We start from the raw sequence: 11,397 nt of genomic DNA on the forward strand, positions 1-11,397 counted from the left end.
ACAGCTGCACTAACTGCTTCCTGTGTAACCTGCCCGCCCCCTTCACCTCTTTGAAATGAATTTTTTTTAAGTTGGAAAAGGAGAGTTTCCGTATGTGTGTCACCTAACTTCCCCGGCGCTAACACTCCCGGAGCCATAGCAGCACCATCAGCAACACCCGAAGGGGCCTCCCTTCCCCGGGGGCCGGCCCGTCCTGGGGCCCCTCACCGGGCAGCCGGGCGGGCACCGTGGCCAGGGCCCTGAGCTCCCGGGACCGGAATGGGCTGCACCCTGGGCCATGGTGCTGAGGCCTCAGGCCACGTGGCGCGGGCCCTGACCACCTGCTGCCTGTTTCCACTGGGCTCCACCGGAAGTCACCGCCTTCCCTTGTGCCGGCCGAGTGTCTCGGGGACACGCTGAGACAGACAGGCTCCCCGCACACTTTCACCCCCACGGACAGCATCTCGTCTGCGACGACGACTGCCCTCTCCCTGGGTGCCCCGACATCTACTCACCGAACCGTCCACCCTCGCTGCTCCCCGCTCACCTGCTTGCTGTGACCGTGCACGCAGGGGACCCGTTTTAGTCTGTGGGTTACAGCCAGCACCGTCACGGCTCCGTTCCTCACGCCACCCCCGCTGTGGCCGCCGAGCGCGCCTCCCGCGGGACCCCACGCTCTGGACACCACCTTCCTCCCCGGCAGCAGCTCCCACTCCCGCTGCCCCGCCTCGTGCTGATCAACAACTTCTCCAAAGAGGAGACCAAGGGGAGTCCAGAACTAGCCTGAAACAAGTGACATGGAAGCCGTGTACCAAACCGATGGTGCTGCAGAGCAGTCCTTGGCGGGGAGCGCGCGGTATTAAACGCACGCGCAGCGAGACAGCGGAGCTCACACCTCCTCACCCCGAGGAGCTGGAAGGAAAGACAAGCCCGTAGCAGCAGGAAGGAAATCACACACTGAGGGGAGCAAATGCCAGAGTCAGAGAAACAGGGAAGATCAGTGAAACTAAGCTGGTTTTCTTATCTTTATTTTTTAAATATTTTTATTGATTCCAGAGAGGAAGGGAGAGAGAGAGAGAAACATCAATGAGGAGAGTCATTCATTGGCTGCCTCCTGCACACCCCCTACTGGGGATCGACCCCCGCAACCCGGGTATGTGCCCTTGACCCAGAACCGAACTCGGGACCCTTCAGTCCACAGCCCGACACTCTACCCACTGAGCCACACCGGCCAGGGCTAAGCTGGCTTTTTTTACCAAAAAGATTACCAAGATCGATAAATCTTAAACTAAAAATATCAGAACCGATGCCGGGACATACGTAGGCCCTAACATATGTAGGCCCTACTGTGAATTAACACCCACACGTGGGCAGCCCAGGTCAGACGGGTCCACCCCTGGGCTCAGGAGCCCTGAGCAGAGGGCTCCCCAGGCGACGGCTATCAGACGCTCCGGAGCGTGAGCGTCAGGAGGGAGCACCCCCAGACTCACCTCACAAGGCCGCCTGGCCCTGACCCCAAGCCAGAAAAGGACACTAGAGCAAAGCGCAGACCAGCGTCCCCACGAGCACAGATGCAAACATCCTCCATGCAGGCGCAGCGTCCGCGGCCAGCGGCACAGCCAGAGGCCGTTCACCACGCACGAGTGGGCTTTGCTCCAGGGATGCGAGACTGTCCAACCGAACATCCCAGATGGATCGCTGGGATACGCCCGCCTCCTCAACAAAACCCCTCGATCACCTCGACGGGGCAGAAGCATGTGGCAGAGTTCACCATCCGTTCACGATACAAACTCCCAAGCACTCAGAGAGGAACTCCTCCCGTGACGAAGGCCCTCGGCAAGCCCCCAGCTCGCGTCACGCTTCGTGGTGGAGAGCACGCAGGCCGGAGAGAGAAATAAGCATCATTTTGGAAAAGAAGTAAAATGGTCTCTACCTGAAGATGGCAATTGTTGTTAATCCGCACCTGAGGGTACCTTTCCATTGCTTTTCAGAGGGGCGGGGGGGGGGGGGGGGGAAGCAGAGAGAGAGGGTGTGGAGGGGGAGAGACGGAGAGAGAAATATCAGTGTGAGAGAGAGACGCATCGAGTGGTTGCCTCCTGCAAACCGATCGAATCCATAACCCAGGTAGGTGACCTTGACCAGGAATCAACCCCATGACCTTTCAGTGTGAGAGGGCCAACACGAGAACCATTGAGCAACATGGGCCAGAGCCAGATGACAATCTTATGTTTATGTCTATGTATGCATATTCCTAAAGACTCCCCCCAAAAACTGTTAGATCTAATCAATAAATTCAGGGCACAAAATTAACATGCAAAAATCAGTAGTGTGCATACACTATGAGTTATTCAAAAAAAAAAAAAGAAAGAAAGAATCCCATTTTAAAATAGCTCCGAAGACAATAAAACACTTCGGGATCCACTTCCGAGGGACAGGTGAAAATCTCCATACTGGAAATGACACGATACTGGCGGCAGCAGCAGAGGACACAAATACATGGCAAGGCATTCCCGTGTTCATGGACTGGGAGGTTGAATAGTTTAAAAACTCCCCTATTACTCAGAGTCATCTACAGACTCATGCTATTCCCACTGAGATTCCAATGACATTTTTGTTTGTATACAGAAGCAGAAAAAACAATCTTGCGCTGGCCGGTGTGGCTCAGTGGATAGAGCGTCGGCCTGCAGACTGAAGGGTCCCAGGTTTGATTCCGGTGAAGGGCACATGCTCAGGTTGTAGGCTCGATCCCTAGTGGGGGGTGTGCAGGAGGCAGCCGATCCATGATTCTCTCTCATCATTGATGTTTCTGTCTCTCCTTCTCCCTTCCTCTCTGAAATCAATAAAAATATATTTAAAAAAAAAAAAAAAAAAGCAATTCGCCCTGGCCGGTGTTGCTCAGTGGATAGAGCATTGGTCTGGGACCAAAAGGTCCCAGGTTCGATGCCGGTCAAGGGCACCTGCCTGGGTTGTGGGCTTGATCCCCAGTGGGGGACTTGCAGGAGGCAGCTGATCCATGATTCTTTCTCATCGTGGATGTTTGTATCTCTCTCTCCCTCTCCCTTCCTCTCTGAAATCAATAAAAATATATTTTTAAAAAAAAGCAATCCTAATTTATATGGAAGCACAAGAGACTCTGAATAGCCAAGGCAATCGTCACAAAAAAGTCCGAGGCAAGGGCCATCAAACCCCCTGGTTTCAAGGTATGTTCTAAAGCTACCGTAATCAAACAGTGTGGCAATGGCGTACAGACAGACACCAGCCACTGGGAAAGAGCTGAGAGCCCAGAAACACACACAGGCAGAGCGTCAAGTCAGGTTTGACAAGGGCACCAGGATGCTCCGCGGAGAAGAGGCGGCCTCTTCGGTAACGGGAGAGTCACACGTAGAACATCCCGTCAGCCTGCGGAGGACATTCCAGCATGTCCTCTGTGCGGCTCAAATAAACACTGTACATCCTGGTCACCCCAGCTGTGACCTTCAGTGACCGGCAAGGGACCCAGTGAGAAGGTACGGGGAAGGGGGGAGGGGCAAGGGGCAAGCTGTCCACTCTCCAGGCAATGCCCTGTTTCTGTGACTTCAAAGTGAGTGAAGAGCAATTTAGCTCCTTCCTTCATTCAATCATTCATTCATTCAACATTACTCACTGTTTTTCCTTTATGCAAAGGACTGGAACGTCAGATTATACTGATAATTTTTACGTCCAATGTTTATATTAAAACTAGGGGCCTGCCGAAACCGGTTTGGCTCAATGGATAGAGCATCGGTCTGCGGACTGAAAGGTCCCAGGTTCGATTCCGGTCAAGGGCATGTACATTGGCTGCGGGCACATCCCTGGTAGGGGGTGTGCAGGAGGCAGCTGGTCGATGATTCTCTCTCATTGATGTTTCTAGCTCTCTATCCCTCTCCCTTCCTCTCTGTAAAAAATCAATAAAATATATTAAAACTAGGGGCCCGGTGCACAAAATTCGTGCACTGGGGGTGGGGGATCCCTCAGCCCAACCTGCCCCCTCTCACATACTGGGAGCCCTCAGGGGATGTCCTACTGATGGCTTAGGCCCGATCCCCACAGGAAGCAGGCCTGAGCCGCAGTCTGGCCTCCCTTTGTGGGAGGCAACCGGGTTGGTCAGGGGAAGGCACCAGCCCCATCAGCCTGCTGCTGCAGCCACTGCCAGTCACCACAGCCACCAAGGTGTTTTCATCAACATGACTCCAGTCCCTTCACCAAGAAAAAATGACAACTTTCTTTAGGCATTTTCAAGATGTGTCTTTCATAGGATATGCATTTCTTTCTTTTTTTTTTTTTTTTTATCCTCACCTGAGGGTATGTTTCCATTGACTTAGAGAATGTGGAAGAGAAAGGGAAAGACAGAAACATCAAAGTGAGAGGAACACTTTGATTGGTTGCCTCCTGCCTGAGCCCTGATCTGGGCCCCGGCCAGGGAGGAGCCTGAAACCTAGGTACATGCCCTTAATCAGAATCAACCCAGACCCTGCTGTGGGCAGGCCAAGGCTCTATCCACTGAGCCAAACCGGCTAGGGCAGGATATGACATTTCTTAGCCCTCCAGCAGTGGACCTTCGTTTTTTTCTCCAGAAGTGTGGTGGAAAAACCCTAGATCACCTTTTTGGATTCTCATTACCCAAGTTACTAAGAATATTACCAGTGGCATACAGGAAGCTTAGCCCATGTGCAGTCAGAAAAGGTGTTTCCTCTATAGTTCACACCAATCTCCGGCTGTGCCCTGCCCAGGCCTAAAGCCTCTGGCCAAAGCTTTAGGCCTGGGCTGGGGACCCCAGCTCCCTGTGATTGCAGACACCGCCCATTGGGCAGGGGACCCCAGCTCCCTGTGATCGCAGACACCGCCCATTGGGCAGGGGACCCCAGCTCCCTGTGATCGCAGACACCGCCCATTGGGCAGGGGACCCCAGCTCCCTGTGATCCACCACAGGAGCAGACGCCCTCGGTGCGCAGGAGCGGGCCCCCAGTTGCCTACGATCCGTCGCAGGCTCCCCGCTGGTGCCCAAGGCCGGGAAAGCCTGAGAAAGAAGAACGAAGTAGGAGGGATCTCAATACCAGATTTCAAGCTGTATTACAAAGCCACTGTTCTCAAAACAGCCTGGTGCTGGCACAAGAACAGACATATTGATCAATGGAACAGAATAGAGAACCCAGATATCGACCCAAACCACTATGCTCAATTAATATTTGACAAAGGAGGCATGGACATACAATGGAGTCAAGACAGTCTCTTCAATAAATGGTGTTGGGAAAACTGGACAGATACATGCAAAAAAAAATGAAGCTAGATCACCAACTTACACCATACACAAAAATAAACTCAAAATGGATAAAGGACTTAAACATAAGACGGGAAACCATGAAAATACTAGAGGAATCCACAGGCAGCAAAATATCAGACGTATGCCGAAAGAACTTCTTCACTGACACAGCTCCTAGGGCAATGGAAGCTAAAGAGAAAATAAACAAACGGGACTACATCAAAATAAAAAAGCAAAGGACACCATCAATAAAACAACAAGAAAGCCCACTGCACGGGAGAACATAATCGCCAATGATTTCAACGATAAGGGTTTAATCTCCAACATTTACAGGGAACTCATGCAGCTTAACAAAAAGAACATAAACAACCCAATCAAAAAATGGGCAACTGATCTAAACAGACACTTTTCGAAAGAAGACAGAAGAAGGCCAAGAGACATATGAAAACCTGCTCAAAGTCACTAATCATCTGAGAGATGCAAATTAAAACAACAATGCGGTACCACCTCACACCTGTCAGAATGGCCACCATCAACAAATCAACAAAGGACAAGTGCTGGCGAGGATGCGGAGAAAAAGGAACCCTCGTGCACTGCTGGTGGGAATGCAGACTGGTGCAGCCACTGTGGAGAACAGTATGGAGTTTCCTCAAAAACTGAAAATGGAACTCCCACTTGACCCAGTGATCCCACTTCTAGGAATATATCCCAAGAAACTAGAAACACGAATCAGAAAGGATATATGCACCCCTATGTTCATAGCAGCACAATTCACCATAGCTAAGATCTGGAAACAGCCTAGGTGCCCGTCAGCAGATGAGGGGATTAGAAAACTGTGGTACATCTACACAATGGAATACTACGCTGTGGTAAAGAAGGAATTCTTACCATTTGCAACAACATGGATGGAGCTGGAGAGCATTATGCTAAGCGAAATTAGCCAGGCAGAGAAAGATAAATATCACTGATCTCACTCATTTGTGGACCATAATGAACAATATAAACTGATGAATAAGAATAGATCCAGAGACAGAGAAACGTCAATCAGAACGTCAAACCTCAGGGAAGTGGGGTCGGTGGGAGTAAGGGGGAGAGACCAACAGAGGGACTGTGTGCAGCATATGGGCCTCATCAATGGACACAGGCAACAGGGGGGTGGGGCATGAGTGGGGGGTGAGGGGTCATGGGGGAATAGGGACACATATGTAAAAAATAAAAATTAAAAATTAATAAAAAATTTATAAGAAAAAAAAAGAGATGCTTTTAGGGGAGCCACAGGCACGGTATTTCGCCTTCGCTCTTTCTACTTCTGTTAACTTCTGAGGCAACAGCGCCCCCGTCTGGCTGCCCCCCCACATCAGAACCCAGTGGCAGCTGCGATGGACGTGAGCCTTCAGCCAGCGCCCGCTCAGAACCCAGCTCTGGGCTCTCAGAGCTGTGCCCTGGGGTTCGGCCGCACCTTCTTTGGCACAGCACCCCCATTCTCTCCCCCCCCCCCCCCCCCCCCCCCCGCGCACAGCACCCCTCATGCTCCTCAGCAGCGTGCGGAGAATCACACACAAGTGGGGAAACCAGGGCGGAAACCTCCCGGTCCAGCAGTGGGACTCGAGGAGAAAGGGGTGACTGCCCTTCGGAAACCAGCTGGCCAGCACCTCCCGCAATGACACCGAGCGAGGTGAGGAGGAGGGGGTGCGGGCAGGGCGAGCCCCTCCGGCTGCTGTGTGAGCCTCCGGCCGGGCTCCCCGGTTTGCACGGAGCAGGGCCCCGTGGCGAGTGGAAAAGCCCGCGCCCTGCGGACAGAGGCGCATTCTCGCCGACCCCCCCCTCTTAGTCGGCAGCTGGTTCTCATCCCCTGACGGATCACACTGGGCTGAGGGGGTTTCATCGACGCCCTGGAATCCAGCAGAAGGTGTGTGAGACCGTCTGTCTGTCTGTCTGTCTGTGCCCCAACAAACCGACGGCGAACGTCTTTCCCCTCGACGGGAGACGGGCGTTGGGTGGGGGCACTGTGCGCTCTCCCGGGGCCCACTCGGCCCCCCACAGCAGCGTCTTACGAGTCAGATGTGCACATTTCAGCACAATTCGGCGCCCTCACGTGTACCGGGGACCGGCCTGTCTGTCTCCCCGGGAAACGCCGCCACACCCCACAGGTGTTACCACGGGGCCTCGTCAGAGAGCGGGGTCACCTGAAGGAGGGAAAGATCCCCGGAAAGCCATGGGCGCAGAGCGTCAGCCACGCAGAACCACCACCTTCCCCGGAGGAAACGCAGCCGGCCCGAGACCTTTCCTACGAGCTCGGCCACTGTCACCACTGAGCGCTGAAGACACAGAGGGAGAGAGAACGGGGTGACACCGGGCACAGCGCAGAGGGGCTCGCTCAGGCAGCTCCAGAGAGAGATGGGCAACGTGACCAATCAGTAAGGGACCACCGGCAAGAAAGGGTCAGAGAGAGACGCAGCCAAAAACAAACAAACAAATAAATGAAAATAAAAATAAAGCAAGCACACTAAAGAAATCTTGCCAAGTTCTGCCTGGCGCCTCTGGCCCCAAGAGGTCTTACACACCATGAGCCCAGAATCTGTTTGGGGGCGGGGCAGGGAGGAGGAGGGGGGGTTTGCAGAGGGCTCAGCCCACCAGCTGGGACTCCTAGCCCCAGGCTGTGAGCCCAGGCCTGGGGGAAAGTGCTTGCACCTGTGAGCCCGGCGGCCTCGAATGTTCCCAGAGGCCTCTCCCAGCCCCTCTGCCGGGGGGAGGAGGGGGGTAAGGGGTTGCCAGGCCTCCCCTGGGGGCCTTACCTGGCAGCCGGACTGCAGGGCCAGCTCCCGCGGCAGCAGCACGATGCTCCCCGCTCCGGCTGCTCAGGGCGGTGGGCAGCCTTCTGGGGACCCCGCGTCCGCAGAGCCACCTGGGGGGACTCTTCCTCCCAGGAGCCCCGCGTCCCCACCGCCACGGCCAAACACATACACTTGGCGGGTCGGAGTCGCACAGACCACGGCGGGGCCCCGGGAGGTCTTGGTGCAAACCAAACCGGCGGCAACTCCACGCCAGCGGCCCCCCTCCCTCCGCGCTCACGGTGAGCGGCTCCTTAGAGCAAAGTCAAAACGTACCCGGCACCAGCCGTGTGTTTATGCGGAAACAGAGGGCGAGAGGGACAGCAATAAAAACATACTTTTTTTTCCAAAAAAAAATTTTTTTTTTGCTGCTGCTGCTGTTGTTCTTCTTCGCCCCTTAGTCTTCATCCGCACCTGTGACTCCCCAAAACCAGAAACGTGGAGGACAAAACTCCTTGCGGCCGAGAGGAGTAAAGAAGTGGCCGGGACCCCGGCACTGGGCGTCTTGACTCGGAACCGCGGTTCCAGACAACTGGACACAGTTGTTCAGCTGGACAGTTCAGTGCCTTTGGGAACCCCAGCGGGACCCCCCCCCCCGCCCCCGCCCCGAGGTCACCCGAATTCAGGGCCGACAGGACCCCCCAGGCCTCAGTTTCCCGCAATGTCTCTTCCGTGAAAGGAAGGGGGGTCCCCAAACAGGAGCTGGCACTCAAAACGGGGAGTGGCCCGCCTCTGCGCTTGGACAGGCGGGGCCCCAACTTGACACAAGGCACGACCTCTGACCTCCAACCCCAACCACCTCGGGCCAGACCCCGTCGGCCGCGGTCGCCGCCCCTCCAGCAGCAGGAGGGTGGCCGGCCCCCCAGCCTCCCAGCCGGGCGAAGCTTGGCGCCCCGGACCCGGACCACAGCCACCCCAGCAAACCCCGATACCTCAGCTCCCAGGTTCGCTGCGACCGTCGCCCGCGCCGCCGACCCGCTGCGCTTGCCCATTGGCTGCGAATATCAGCAGGAACGAGGGGCGAGGCAGCCAATGAAATCGGCGGGGGGCGGGCACTAGAGCGAGTCCTGCTATCCTGACTGGTCAGCACCAGACCTGCAAGGAGCGAGGCTCGGGCCTAGGGGCGGGGCCGGGCTCGGGGGCGGGGCTGAGGCCGGGTCTGGGGGCGGGGCCTGTGTCGGGGGCGGGGCCCCGGCTCTCCGACCTGAGCCCCGCCCCGCCCTCCCGCCTGTCACGGGCTGTGATCCCCCGGGTGCCTCACTCCACGGGCGGGGGCCCGGCAGAGAAGGGCACCTTTGCTCAGAGGGGCGCGGGGTCCGCGGGTGGCGTTTGCTCCGCCCCGCCCGCGAGGAAAACAACAGTCCACCAGTGTAAACATTGAACCCCCACAACTCGGACCTAAACAATTTAATTTATCGAATGCAGGAGGGCAGAGGACTCCTTCACCTTAAAGGTGATGGACTCACACACGAAATCACAAATGTCTAAAACTGCCATCCAAAAAAGAAAGCCAGAATCAAAAAGCAAAACTGACTGGAGGAAAATAAATGCAGCAAACACCACAACTGATTAAAACCCTTATTTGAGAGAGACCTCATCAAATGAGTAAAGAAAGACGCTAAGACCACCATGGATGGATGGGCGCAGACAATTCACCAAGGAATCCAAATGGTACCCAGGGAAGAAAAACCAAACCTCACTAGCAGTCAAACTAAACAAAAGGATTAAAACTTTCCATCCCACTTAGAATAAAAGACACGTTCTTTATCTTGGCAGACAAGTCCAGGATGGTTCTGCTCATTCCTCCCAGCCACACTGGCCTCTGTAACATCTCCCAGTTACTTTACCTGGAGGTTCTCATATCTAGTCTGTTTTGCTCACCACTCCCAGTGCCCACCTCAGAACCTACACTTAGTGGATGCTCATTAAGCAGTGGTTCAACAGGACAGACATGAAGTGATGTGATCTGGGGGCCACAGGAGCAAAGTAGCAGGACCTAAATCCAAATCCTAAAGTGTCTCACTCCCAAGACCCTCTGTCCGCCATGGCTGTGCTTCTGGCCCAAAGATGTGATGCCTGGAGCACCTGCAGTCATCTTGGACCAAGAGGCAGCAACAGAGGAGGTGGAATCCATGTGTTAAGGATGGCAAAGCAGAAAGGTGGGAGGAGTTACTTGTCCAAAATGTCACAGCTGGTAAGTCCAAGAGGCAGGATATATACCTCCAGGCAGTGGCCACTGAAAGCTTCTGAACAGGACTCTGTTTTTAAAAAAATATTTTTTTATTGATTTCAGAGAGGATGGGAGAGGGAGAGAGGAATAGAAACATCTATGATGAGAGAGAATCCTTGATCGGGTGCCTCCTGCACGCCCCCCTGGGGATGGAGCCCACAACCTGGGCATGTGCCCTGACCGGGAATTGAATCAATAACCTCTTGGCTCCTAGGTCGATCGATGCTCAACCACTGAGCCACACCAGCCAGGCTCTCCCATGCAGACCTTTAAGCCCAGCTCTGGCTCTCCTGGGCATGCCTGGGGATTCTGCCAGGTTCCCAGGGCCCCGCTCAACACCTCCACACTCCCCCCACTCCCCACTCCCCTGAGATCAGGTGGGGACAGACCTCATTTATAATTTTTCTATGAGTTACATGCTAACATGGAACTATTTTAGATATATTAGGTTACAGAAAATATTAAGAAAATCAATTTCACATATGGATCCTCTTAGCGCTGTGAGTAGAGGCATGTCCCAGGCATGGGCCTGCTGGCTTGGAAAGGATGTTAGTTCAATTTCACTGGCTGTTGCCAGGTTGCTTTCAAACAAATGCCACAACAATTCACATTTCAGCAACAATTTTCAGAGAACCCCATACTGGCACTTATTTTTATCAGTCCGCTAGGTAGAAAGTGATAGGCTGTTTCTTAAATTTGCATTTTTCTAACTTCTAACAAGTTTAAGGACCTTTTTTGTGTCGATCACTTCGATTTGCTCCTCTGTGAACGGCTGTGTTAACTGGACTGGGTTTAGCTGTATACAGCAGAACACCCCAACTGGCAGAGACCATTTTTGTTGTCCTCAGCCCTCATGTGCCAAGACGGCTGCCACAGCGCCAGGCATCACATCCTCATTCCAAGCCGCAGGGGAGTGGCAGGCACCCAGGGGAGCACACCGCCCCCCTTTAGGGAGACTTCTTGGACATTACACGTAATATTTCTGTTCGCGTACATTGAGTCAGGACTCGTGCCTGGATTGCAGGCTTGATCCCCAGTAGGGGGCATCTGATCAATGTTTCTCTCTCATCGATATTTCT

This window comes from Eptesicus fuscus, chromosome 25 (assembly GCF_027574615.1).
Source record: "Eptesicus fuscus isolate TK198812 chromosome 25, DD_ASM_mEF_20220401, whole genome shotgun sequence".
NCBI lineage: Eukaryota > Metazoa > Chordata > Mammalia > Chiroptera > Vespertilionidae > Eptesicus > Eptesicus fuscus.